Below are 13,091 nucleotides of genomic sequence, written 5' to 3' on the forward strand. Positions count from 1 at the left end.
CATGTACTATAAAATGACTAGAACAAATGTATACAACTAGAGTATAAATATGGCATAACATTTACACCAATTATAATGTAATAAAGTCAATTTACACATACCTACAATACAGTTTGATAAAAGTACTTCCAATAACATAATTTCATTTCAGTTAATGCAAAGTAATACTTTGCCCACAATTAAAGATTTATCATATGCATTTTTTGAAGTAAGTCCTTTACACTCTTTTTGCAGTGAAAATAATAAAATACTGACCATTCTATAAATATTCTCACTACATTTCCATAATTTTTCCACATTCAGCCATGATAAAAAGTTCACCATGATTCTTGAGTTTCTTAATGATAATAATATAAATTCTTTCATGGCAGTCCACTGTTAATAACTTTTAGCAATACTTTTGCACAGTCCTTCCTGTGTGTCTTGATAAATACTAGAGAACTACAACTCCTGACTTTTCCACCTCTGTTTATATAAAATTAATGGTCGTCATTAACAAAATGGAAGCTAATGCATGGCAACCAACACTTTGGGAGATGGCACAGGGACAACCCAAGAACTTCACTTGCAAATGAACATTCAAAACTTGCATTATTAGCATAATGTATGTGCACCCTTGGAATAATTACAGCATTCTTGAATTAAGCGTGAAGAAAGCTGACAGAAAGCTTCAAAGTGTAAGAGACTACTGAGTATTTGGAGCAATATGTGAGAGATACATACTTTCAGACACTCTATAACATTTTGCAGTTATTCTCCAAAATAGTTCATTAAGAAACAGCAATATCAAAGGCTAATTTGTATTAGTAGAATTTACAACAGTTACTGTGAACCTTTGAAATGGTAAAATTTTACCTAGAATCAGAAGAAACATTAAAAAGAATATTACATCACATTTGACCATAGGTTCCTTTTAGGTCTTGATTTTCATTTACATTAGAAATTATCCATTTATACTGTTTTCTCAGCTAAAAAGATAACTATAATAACCTGGGGCTGTGGCCAGCATGACCTATAAAAAAGTCAATCAATGGCAACAAGGATGCTTTGATTTACTACCTAACCTAGGAAGTGTAATGAGTACACTGAGCGTACATTATCAAATATCACAACCATGTGCAGGTGATGATACAACCGACTGCACCCTAATTGCACTGACCTGATTCTAGCTGTCAAGAGTGATTACGCATAGCTCCCACCACCCTCAGGGACCCACGTCTCATGACAGGCAGTGGAGGAAGGACAGCTCCTCTCACCATCAACACCCCACAACCCCACAGCAGTTCAAGGTATGGATATTTTGCCTCCACAACTCAGCTGTTCCATTACTGACACCAGATAGGAGAACACATTCACAGCATAATCTTCATGTGAAGAAATTAATGTTCCCGATATTTTGTACCCACATCAGTGAGAAAAATATACTTAGATCTTGTGGTGTTCCTGATTACTGCTTGATATTTCATGAGAGTGAGCACCATTTATGTTCCTATATTACACACATGGGGGTCTTAAATTTTTCAGATTACTTTGGCTCAATTCTTTATTTTTGTTTATTGTGGATGGCGAAGTTCTTCTTTGTCTTCTTAAAAACATTTGCCAACATCCACAGACTTTTCTTACCTTTCTTGGCTTCTTGGTCTCCTTCATCTTCACATAACACTGTGGTTCTGGCAGGGGAAGATTTGAGTATGCTTCACCAAATGACCTCATGTGGCTGAGCTTGTGGGTACAAATGTTGCATGTGCTGGGTAGAGACTTTGTGCGTTTGTGGGTGTGAGAGGAGTAAAGGTGTGTTTGGGAGGTCTGTGAGGCATTGCAGATGAGTGGATCTGGAAGCTGTCTTTCTCCTCCTGCCGATGAAGACTAGGGCCGGGGTTCTTGTCAGTCTGGAGAAACTGTGCGTTGTGGGTGCTGCCTTCTGAAGTTGTCACCACTGTCTGCACTCAAAGGCCGATAACGTCGTATTCTGGAGAGGAAAAGATTATTCAGTAAGACTAGACTTGGCTCTTTCTTCTTAATTTAACATGATACAAAGTCAACTTATTTAAGGAAAATTAATGTATAAAAAGAAGCAACTAAGAATAATAAAATGGATATGATAAGATGTCACAGAAATTATTGATGTCTATTGCCAGAACTAATTGCAATCACTAATTCTATTTTTAAAAACAACAATGTTTCAATATTAGATGAACTCTGATTCTTTTTTTCTGATGATATTTAAGAAAAGAAAGAACAAATATGACAATACAATCCTTAATGAAATGAGTAGAGACTCCACACAATACAGTGTTTACACTAAAGCTTGCAAGCCAGCTGAAATATTAAATTTTCACATCTAGCAAGATGTACAAATAAATAATGGATAACTTCACCATGCACAGAGACAGCATCAAAATCACTGCAAATCTGAAATGCATTTTATATGGAACATGTAAATGAATTCGGAAAACTTTAATTTTATTTGGAAAATTTCACTGAGAAATGCTCTCTATCTGAGGCCCATAAATTAATCCATCCCTCCTGTCACTGTGTGTATACTCCATAAAATTGATGGAAGATGGAGTCACTAGAGACAACAATGAAAATTTTGCAAATGTTTCTGAATTAATTAAGACAAACTGAGAGCCTACTGACAACTTATTATATTTTAATGGCACAGTGGAATAAAAGGCCAAATTCAACAAAGGATTGATTAACTATATTGAATAAATCAAGAAAACTGCCTGCTGTGAATGAAAAATGTCATTAAGTAAAATTATTCAAAACTAACTGCTTTCAGAAATCAGAAATGTTTGTCTGCACTGACACATTAGTAAAAACTCAGTGAATAATGGGAAGGAAGGGATTTCAAGGAGCTTCTAATTAGAAGGGACAGGGAAAGGTGTGCATTCTTGAGCCCACTGATCCTGGAAATGTATGAGAGCATGGATGAAGATGGGTCACATGTATGAAAAGAGTAGATCAGTTACAAATGACTAAATCCTGTAGATGCAAGGAACAACATGAAGATAAGTTAGAAAATATTTTGGGGAATGTTTAATTAAATAAAGAGACAGAAGTAACTGTAATAGGAGAGACAAATGTAAATGTAAATGACAATAAAGTGAATGAGCAGGGTGACAGGAGTGTGCCTGGAGTGAATGAAAATGATGACTACCTGGTAGAGGTCAGTGCAGAGAGGGCTGATCTTGATTAATACTTTCTTTGAGCATAAGATGATTCACAGGTACCTGAAGGAGGAGTGGAGAATAGGACCAAATGAGTTTCATTAGCTACAAAACTAAGGATGGAAGACTGAAAATGGATCTGATGGATAAGAAATAAGGTCAGATTATGATGCTTGATATTAGGCGCATAAACAAAATGATATGACTAAACTGATTAATTGATGCATCTGAGGTGTAAAAAAAATATGAAAAATATGGAGTCGGTTAAAGAAGAGCGTAATACATTGTCGAGAATGTAAATAAAAATAAAATTAAGGGTATAAAAAAAACTAACATGATAATTAACTAAATAAAAGGAGAAAGAATGATGGAAAGCTAAGCTCGAAAAAAAAAAAATGAGGATGCAAAATAATGTAAGTAGCAGCAGTTTATAGAGAGTTAGAAGTTTAAGAAAAAGTCATCCAAAGATGGAAAATCAAGACGATGTACATGATCATGTATTGAAGAAGAAAAGCAAAAAAAAGACAAGTAAATATGAATTCCAATACAGGATTAAGAAAACTAATGATATTAACACATGTCGATGCATTGACAGTTAAAGTCAGAAAAAAAAATCAAACATCTTAATATGATACATGAAAAGTGTGCCATGTACACTATCAAGCAGGGATACAAAATAAAACCTTTATAAATCTGAGTGCAGTATCAGGGTAAAATATACACTACTTACTTATAGAGAAAGGATTTTCAGGGATGTATGTTAAGATGATGTGTAACAGTAAAATCATGGATCATAAGTTTGAAAGTTAAAGTGCAGAAATACAAGCAAACAAACTGTGATGTGAAGGAACAATGAGAAAAATGGGGAGCAAATACAGTGCATAGAAGGGATATAAAAAAAGTTTTCTGTCACAACTAAGCTATTAAGGGAAACACCAGACAAAGCAAGGCCTCAGAAAACAAAACAAAAAAATCTGATTTTTAGTCTTCTACAGTTGTTATTTTTTAGTTGAGGTTTTCCTTATTCAATTTATATCCTCAGAAACATGCTGAGCTCTATTAGAAAGCAGTCATCATCATGAAAACAAAAGTGATAATAGATATCTAACCTGGCAGCAACATCTCTGGCTGCTGAGGAGGCTCTGAAGAAGGGGCAGTGGCTTCCGTGGATGTGAACTCTCAGACTCACTAGAGTCTTCATGTTGGGAGCTTGAGGAGGTAGGAGGGTACACCTCTTCCAGTGTCAAAATATCGACCACCTGTTCCTGCTTCTATCATGGACACTCGTTGTCTGTTACTGTAATGTGATTTTAGTGATTAACTAACGTCATCATCATTCCATCATCCTTATCATCATGAGATCTCATCATGGAAATCCTATTTCCCCTATTGAAAGGATAGATATTGAACTTATAGGAAAAAAGCATAGTTGATGCAGAAAGATCATACATTGAACTTGACAACATTTATATATCACTAAAGTAGTGCTGTTGCACACCTAAAGAGATTTACTATGAAAAAAATAGATTTTCAAAACTTTACTCTTTGTGGACTGTGGACCCTTTCTGATTCTTTTTCATATAGTTTCCTTGGATGCCACTTTTTATGTGCAGGAAAATATAATCTAAAGCAACTATCTACGTTTACAAACAGACCATTTATCCATTTACTGACTTGACTATATATATATTTTTTTGACCAGAATGTATTTCATGAGATACTGGAAAAACAATTTTTCTTTTGTCTTGTTAGTGGACATGAAATGGGCCACATACCTCTGACGGTTTCTAGACTGAAGGATGGTTGGCGGAGGTGGTGTGACATCTGACATTGGGCGGGTTCGGCGGCGCTGGAAGCGAAGATTCAGTTGAGCTTCATCTGTTACATACTTGTCCACACCCTGCCGTCTCCTGCGCAGAGCGGGGGTCAGGTCAGCAAGGTCCTCACTATGGTCCTCTTGGCTGCCTGAACGCTGATAGTCATTGACCGCAGATGCAACTGACCCACGCTCTCGGGCTGACCGATGTTCTGACACTCCACTTCGCGTGCTAAGTGAATCTTCCTCGTTGCCTGGTGAAGCTACCTTTTCAGCCAAGGCAACTGAAATTCTACGGACAGCTTCAGCGCGATCAGACTCAGAGTAGCGTGGGCTTCTCCCTCCAGATGATGTGATAAGGCCTCCCTCTGGCTCACCTTCCTTGGCAGTGCGAGCCCACATAGGCACAGGAATGCGACTTTTAGAGAAGAATCATCTTGACTACCTGGCGATTTCCTAACACCATTGCTTCGCTGTCGGTCAGGTGACATGGAGGACCTTGCTAACAGATCTGTAGGACGTGGTGTATTAGTTTTGGAAGACTCCTCAGACCCTTCTTCTAGGAGATCCTCACAGGAGCGACGGTGGCGGGAAGGACCGGCTGCGGCCACCACTCTCACTGTGAGGAGGCGTTCCCCTTAGTGAGACTGAAGGCGTCACAGTCCAGGATCTGCTTATCATTGTGGAGGCTTGGAAGGCTGCAGATAAGTCATGCAAATTAATAACAGATACTTTCTTGAATCTTCTCCATCTTGCTTATCTTCTAACAAATATTCTAATGATTTCCTTCTTTCAGAGACAAGTGACTTCTCTTCCTCACAGATAGTGTCCTGTCGCGTCCTCCTTCAATCTCTCGTGAACCCATGACAGTCTCATAACGTGAACTCTCTTGCATAGTAGTAACAACTGTCTGATCATGAGCCGCAGTTTCATATAGACTACTAAAAGGGACTTTGTTTGCTGATTCATATAGTGTGGAATCTGTTTCACGATCTTTGTTGTCCTCCATGACGACCGGCAAGGCCACAACACCAAGCAAATCTTCTAGGGTCATCCTTTTTTGCTTCACATATCACTCTTATCTTTCACAGTCCCATCGGATGATTCAGTACTTTTGTGCCCCTCTTCGCCCTGGTCCTTTCTTGAGAGCTGCTTTGCTTCTATGACTAGCCTGGTGAGCAGAATCATCTGGTGGTGGTGCATCATAATAAATAGAACGTTCCTCTGGGTGTGTGTGTGGGCTGGACTGGAGGGAAGCTGATTTATTTGCGGTTCCAGCAGGCAGGTCTAACATGGAGGGCGCAGGTGGAGGAGATGGAGGCGGAGGAGGTGCAGTGGTTTCAGATTCTGCATTGAAGGCTGGAGGAGCTGGCACCACCGCCGACAGTTCCTGGCGGGACACCCGGGTTTGGCTGGCAACAATGGTGGTGGGACCCGTAGGCTGAGAAAACTTCTTATCCTTATCAAGAACACGGAATTCTATTTTGCCACCAACAACTGCATCTGTCTCTCCACATTCTTCGGTCTCACATACTCTGTAAATATTAGGTAACAGTAGTAATTTGGGATATATAATGAAGAACTAAGTAATTTATTTTGCCGCCATACAAAGATATCACTGAAGCATGATATCAGAAAATTAATGAACATATTTTCATGAGGTAATGTGTGGATAGGAGAAAATTTAAAGGATGGATTTCAGTCATCACTACCTAGCTGCAACATTGCTAAATAATTTCACCCCATAGATGACTCTCCTTGCCTAGATTCAAACCTGAGCCTGAGGACCTATAGCTAGATGTGCTAATCAATATGCCACAGAGATAGTTTTTAACAAATATGATATGTGTTATACCAAATAAGGTTTAAAATCTTGTTGAAATTTGTCTACAGTAAGTCATAATCATAATCTTCAGCTATTAGTAGCCCACAAAGGTCTTTCCCAACATTCTCCACTTCACTGTTTGATGTTAAATGTATTCCATCCTGCTCTGGCAACTGCTCTATGTAATAGCACCTCTCCACCTGGTCCTCCGACTGGCATTAATTGTACACTTTCTGGGTTGTCACTGCTACTTTTTTGTTGTCAATCTGTTATCAGTTGAACATGTGACATGACCTGCCTAAGTCCATTTCTTGTTCTTAATTAGCAAGCGTTCAAGAACTCAAGATAATTTACCCAAAATGTGTTTTATTATAACTTGTACAATGGCCTTGTATAGTAAATAAGGTTTTAGCTGCATAGAGTAGATATTTACATGGTGACCAAGCTCCATAATTATTAACTGAACATTTACAAGGTTTTCTTTGTGTTAGTTTTTAATTCATAATTTTGCAGTGGTTCTACAAAACCTATTCACCTTTCCTATGACCTGAGTACTAGAAAAGTAGGGCAATAGCATTATATCTTGAACAAACTGTTGTTCTATTTCAATAGGAAATGTCATTTAATGGCTTCAGTTACATCATCATAATTCTAGTTTCCTCATGATGCATCCTTATTTTATGCAAATCAATCCTAAAGCAAGATAAAATCATCATCAGTAATTCCAAACATGGATCAAGCTGTTGTTTCAGACTCTCACTTCATTTTCAAAAGACAAAACATAAAGTAAATGTAAGCTGAGCTTACCCAATTTCAGGCATGCTCTGGCGTCGCTCTGGTGTGAGGCGAGCCTTCCGAGATGACTTCACACAGATGCCCCAAGCAACATCCACCTCATAGGCGGCATCAGTGACAGTGGTGGTGTGAACAAGGGGTGGCTCTAGGCCTGGCCGAATGTGACTGAACAACTGTGGGTTAGACCAGGCACGAGGTAGACCAGCAGCTTCCCAGCTCAACGTGCACCACTCCTTCCCTCCTCTCTACAGGTAAGCTGTCAGCAGCCTCCTCTGCACCTCCTGATGCTTTGGTCACAACACGAAACTCTTCAATTCCATGACTTCCAGCACAGCTGCCTCCACCATTGTGACATCAGGCACCTGGTAATAAAATCCTTGTAAGTTAGGGTATACTTTAGAAAACATTAGAGGAAAACATGGTGGTATGGGTATTTGCTGGTCAACAACAATTATCTTTGAAAACAAGCATACCTCTAAAATCAGGAATGGTTCATGGATAATGGTATCAGTACATATCGAATGTACTCTGTAACAATACTTTTAAAATGTTACAATTCAATCATAAATATACAGAGCTATTAATATACCATAAACAGCCAAAATCAATTTGGCAAGAAGTCAACAACTTGAATAAAAAAAAATATATATATATATATATATATATATATATATATATATATATATATATATATATATATATATATATATATATATATATATATATATATATATATATATATATATATATATATATATATATATATAAAAGCCTTAACAATGATACAAATTTTCAATGTCATCACAGAGGACCTAATACATAATCCAAGTTACTTACAGATTGCAAGACTTTACAAGTATTTTATAAGTAATACTTTCAATAAAACTAGTTGTCATTGTTAGTATACAAACAATTGTTAGGCACCACACACCCCATGATGATCATCTCATAAACAAACACACACACACACACACACACACACACACGGAAGCATAAAGCATGAACACACATGCGGTTATTTTGGGAATGTTGGTAACACTTCAAGGATCACCTGATGAGAACCAGTAGGTCTGGGTATTGTAGTAGTGGAGCATCAAAGTCAGAAGCTTCCTAGTTGGGCAAGACAGTTGGCCAAGAGGCAAGGTCATCCACAAATGAGGTCTCCAGGTGTTATCATGATAGCTGTTGTAGTTTAGATGGTGGATTGGTCCCATGATAATGGAATGGTTGATTTTATGTAGCTGTGTTGGGGTTAGGGCTAGCATCGCAGATGGAGCCCAGAGATGACCACATGTAATGTTGTTTCTTCAAACAGCACACTTCTAGCTCTTCGTTGCCGCAGGGTCTGCATAGGAACCCTTTGTCACAAGATGGTCTTCACAAGGAAATCAATCTGTTCACTGACTTATCTGTATCCCCCTGATGACTTCCCTGCTATTTTTCTTTAAACTAAATATAATAAACAAATTCCATTTGTGCTGTGTTTCACACACACACACACACACACACACACACGCACACACACACACACACTCATCATCATCATCATCATCATCAATTTGTTTGCAGGGGAGGAAGACTGTGATTCACAAGCCTATTAAGTTTCTACATTTGAGCAGTTGACATGTTACAGGAAAGAGAAGGCTGGGTGGAGTGTTTGTATCTTGATCTGAAAAAAGCATTTGATCAATTTCCACACAGGCATCTATTATGGAAACTGGAAAACATAGAAGAACTGTAGGGAAACATCTTGAAGTGGATGGAGGGCTATTTGAGAGATTGACATGAAGACAGCAATAAGGGATCAAATGTCAGATGGATGAACCAGAGTAACAAGTGGAACACGACAAGGGTCAGTGTTGGCACCAGTAATGTTTTTGATATACATAAATGACTCAAGTACTCATTTTGAATCGTAAACAATGACCTGCTGTTTCAGTATCTCAGAGATCTAAACATAAAAAAATCCTGAAAAAAATTAGATCCAGCAAACATTCACCACAAGTTCCACTAGCAGACTAAAGCCTGTATTATGCCCTCTGAGGCAATCCAGAGAATATTTGCTAAGATGACAGCCAGTGCATCTCAGTGATCTCTCAGTAGAAATGTTGACCCAAGAAGAAACATTCCCAAGTGCTTTGTTAAAGGCAAGAGGGGTTTTCTTACAATTTAAAAAGAGCAGTACAAACTCCACACAGAAGTGAAAAGCTGACTGGTAATTGAACTGCTGTATATTTTGAAAATTATATAAAATTTATAGTTGTCTCTTTGTGTGTGTATGTGTGTGTGTGTGTGTGTGTGTGTGTGTGTGTGTGTGTGTGTGTGTGTGTGTGTGTATTTACCTAGTTGTATTTACCTAGTTGTAGTTTTACAGGGCCTGGGCATTATGCTTGTGTGGTCCCGTCTCCGTATCTGCATTTATCCAACTTATCTTTAAAGCTTTGCACACTCCTCGCTGATACTATATCCTCGCTCAGACTGTTCCAAACCTCTACATTTCTTTGCAGGAAGCTATACTTCTTTGTGTCTCTCAAGCATCTCCCCTTTCTCAATTTTTTACTGTGTCCTCTTGTATTTCTGCTTATGTTTCCTTCTGTTAGTAGTTCTTCATTATCTACTTCATCTATTTTGTTTAATAATTTATAAATTTGGATTAGGTCTCCCCTTTCTCTTCTTTGTTCCAGTGTTGTTAAGTTCATTTCCTTTAATCTTTCCTCGTATATTAATCCCTCCAACTCTGGGATCATTTTTGATGCCATCCTCTGTATTCTTTCTAGTTTCTTTATATGCTTCTTCTTATGGGGGGACCACACCACCTCTGCATATTCTAATTTTGGTCTAATCATGGTAGTGATTAGCCTTCTCATCATGTCCTTGTCCATGTAGTTAAATGCTACTCCAATATTTCTCACCAAGTTATATGTGTCTCTAAAGATCCAATTTATATGACTCTCTGGTTGATTATCATCCCTCATTGCTACTCCCAGATCTCTCTCTTCATGCACTTTTTTTAATGTTTCACCATTTCCCATTTTGTATATCCAGATTTGTCTTGTTTCACTTTTACCCATTTCCATAACATGACATTTTTTCACATTAAATTCCATCTCCCAATCCATACTCCATTTCCAAATTTTGTATAGGTCTTCTTGCAATATTTCACAATCTTCTTTGTTTCTTATGTTTTTGTAATTTAGCGTCGTCAGCAAATAGGTTTATGTAGCTATTAACTCCTTCAGCCATGTCATTTACATATACCAGGAAGATTATCGGTGCTAATACTGAACCCTGTGGTACTCCGCTTTCTCCATTTCTCCATTCTGATTTTATGTCCTTGACCACAGTTCTCATCTCCCTTCCCATTAGGTAGCTTGCCATCCATTTTTTCATATTTCCTTTCAATCCTCCTTTATTTTCCAGTTTCCATAATAGTCTTGTATGTGGAACTTTGTCGAAGGCCTTTTTTAAATCTAGATAAATACAATCAACCCATCCATCCCTTTCCCGTGTTCTGTCTGTCACTCTTGAGTAAAAACTGAGTAAGTTTGTAACACATGATCGGCCCTTTTGAAATCCATATTGTTTGCTGGTAATTAACTTATGCTCTTCTAGAAATTTAGACCACTGTTTCTTTATTATTTTCTCACATATTTTGCACAAAACACTTGTCAGGGATATGGGTCTGTAGTTTGAAGGTTCATCTTTCCTTCCACTTTTATATATGGGGACTTTTATATATGTGTGTGTATGTGTGTGTGTCTGTGTGTGTGTGCATTTGCATGTGTGTTTGTATTTATCTAATTGTATTTACCTACTTGTCTTCTTTCTCTGTACTGTATGATATATGCAAACAACATGGTAGATGGAACAAGTTATGTGAGCCTGTTTGCAGATTATGTTAAGAGCATGAGGAATGTAAAAGATGAGGAGGATTGCCATTTGAGGACTTGTCACTTGCAAGATTTATCACATTCACTGTATATTTTTGGCCATATTCTCAGACTTATTATCATTTCACAAAATATGTCCTCCTCCTCCTTTTCTAGATAACACTGCTAACTGAATGTAAACAAGAACAGATCTGTTTACAGCCATGTTATAATCAATCAGCATACACATGGATCCTCTATGTTAGCTCATGAAAAGTAAGATATGCAAAACAAACACTAAATGTGTTGTTTAATGATACATATAGAATTTGAAAAAAACATTATAAGCTGTTACTTTATCTGCATAATTTAGCTTAAATTAATGAGATGTCAGTTCTACAGATAAATTTTATAGTTTCCATAGAAGGTACTGTAATTTAATTGTATTTTATCAAAGCTTGCTCTTTGAAAATACCTCTGCAAAATGTTTGTACTTCAACTTGCTTGATTTTTTAGCAATGCTGATATTTTCTGCATTTATAATCTTTAAAGGGATGGGAAGGTAATAGATATATATATATGTAAATGAAGGTGTTTTTTTCCTTCATATTTTTAACCTAAATACTGAAGAAGATCATGCAAGTCCCTAAGACTTTAACTGCCAAGTCACAGTAAAGGCAAGACTGGCAACAAATGGCAAAAGCTACTACTCAAGCTTATTGGTTTGTGATGGAACAACACTGAGGTTCCTATGATGGCAAAAGAGCATGTATTTCTGTTAATATCAGGGGCATAACATGGTTATTGATTATGCAAAAATGTGACACATTCCATTATGGTATACTATAGATATAATTAGTTAATGGGTTGCATTAGGTCAGTAAATAAAATGTTAAAATGTTAAAAAATATTAATGATCAGTTTAGATTAATTTCATATCATTTTAAGTGACACTATTAAGTTTTCACTATAAACTTAAATGTTAATACTACAAAAAAATACAAGATAATTAAATGTTAGTAACTAAATCAGTATGTATGTACAGTGTTGTATGTGTCTTTCAACATAAGGGTGCCATCAGCTTCAATGAAAATAGTCAAGGAAATTGATACCATCAGTGACAGCTCAAATAATCTTTAAAAATCTAAGTTGTCAACATCAGTGTCACTGAGTTTTTAAATACTACAGCCCTGAAACACATATTCTCTGTATGTGAGTAACACACACACAAAAAATCATTCACTATTACCAATAATTTAGTATGATACACATGACCTTATTTTAATTATCTATTTGTTCCAATGCATCTCAAAATGCTTGTCATTAGTTCTGTTGCATTTAAGGTACGGTAAAGTTGAGGGCATGTGATAAGTTGCACAGTGAGTCCCTCTCATAGTTTGTGCTAGTCATTATACTGCCTCATTCAGGGTTACCAGATATAAATATAGGGTCCTTTTCATAACAATATGATTGAAAATTCAAGATGAAAAATTAGAAAAGCTTTTGAAGTTAATGCTTGACGCTGCACTCAAGTGAAAAGTTGACGATGCCACATGTGGCATAACTTTCCCAAAATACTGACAATGTTGGCATCAGTTAATTAAAGGTTGAAA

The 13,091-nt window shown here is 37.0% G+C and overlaps 1 pseudogene; it reads right to left on the reverse strand.

Annotated features, from left to right (window-relative positions):
- Positions 1-1,197: 1,197 nt before the first annotated feature.
- The window catches only part of LOC126988934 (uncharacterized), a 57,553-nt pseudogene continuing 45,659 nt past the window's right edge, over positions 1,198-13,091 (reverse strand).

The sequence above is a fragment of the Eriocheir sinensis genome, unplaced genomic scaffold (genome assembly GCF_024679095.1).
Source record: "Eriocheir sinensis breed Jianghai 21 unplaced genomic scaffold, ASM2467909v1 Scaffold1009, whole genome shotgun sequence".
Taxonomy (NCBI): domain Eukaryota; kingdom Metazoa; phylum Arthropoda; class Malacostraca; order Decapoda; family Varunidae; genus Eriocheir; species Eriocheir sinensis.